At 36.6% G+C, this 677-nt stretch overlaps 1 protein-coding gene across 2 annotated transcripts in view; it reads left to right on the top strand.

Moving 5' to 3' along the window:
* ppm1h (protein phosphatase, Mg2+/Mn2+ dependent, 1H) overlaps positions 1-677 on the top strand; it is a 36,955-nt gene that overhangs the window by 19,597 nt on the left and 16,681 nt on the right. The window lies entirely within an intron of this gene.

Below are 677 nucleotides of genomic sequence, written 5' to 3'. Positions count from 1 at the left end.
TTTGGAAAATGGCTGCAATGAAACAAAGAGTGAAAAATTTAAAGGGGTCTGAATACTTTCCGTACCCACTGTACCTTACACCCACATCATAACAGAACTTACAGATCATTCCTCAACCCTTAAACCTAGTAAAATAACGCTACAAAGAAAATCTATATTTTTAGTACAAAAAACTTGTCTATTATAGGCTTGAAAAGTAGCTGCAAATAACTGTCTGCTCCTGTCTTCACAAAGAACTGTGGATATGGTCAGCTTGAATTATGCTAGTTACAGTTTATTCCAATTGTTCAGTGGAAAAATATATCAACACCCATAAAAAAAAAAGTCCCTATAATGGTCCACCTCTCTGTTGCTCACTGTGTCCTCAGTATAGATTTCACCAAACATGATGAAGCCACCATTAAAGTATTAGATACGTAAAAGTTAATTTGAGGTAATAATTACGGTTCTGCTGTAAGATGACATGAACCCATCATTCTCTTATCTGGAGAGATAAGAAGGTGTGTTACCTTCTGGCTGAAGGCAATACGGTGCATAAGATTGTGGTGTGATGACAACTGTACAAAAACACCAATAACACCACAGACACATACACATGTACAAAACTATGGGGGCAAAGGGCAAAAATGGCCCACGAAATCTCAGAATGCCCCTAAAAAACATTTTATGTAAATGAA

The sequence above is a fragment of the Etheostoma cragini genome, chromosome 8 (assembly GCF_013103735.1).
Source record: "Etheostoma cragini isolate CJK2018 chromosome 8, CSU_Ecrag_1.0, whole genome shotgun sequence".
Lineage (NCBI taxonomy): Eukaryota > Metazoa > Chordata > Actinopteri > Perciformes > Percidae > Etheostoma > Etheostoma cragini.
Note: the sequence above shows the minus strand (reverse complement) of the source record. Positions and strands in the feature narration are given on the sequence as shown.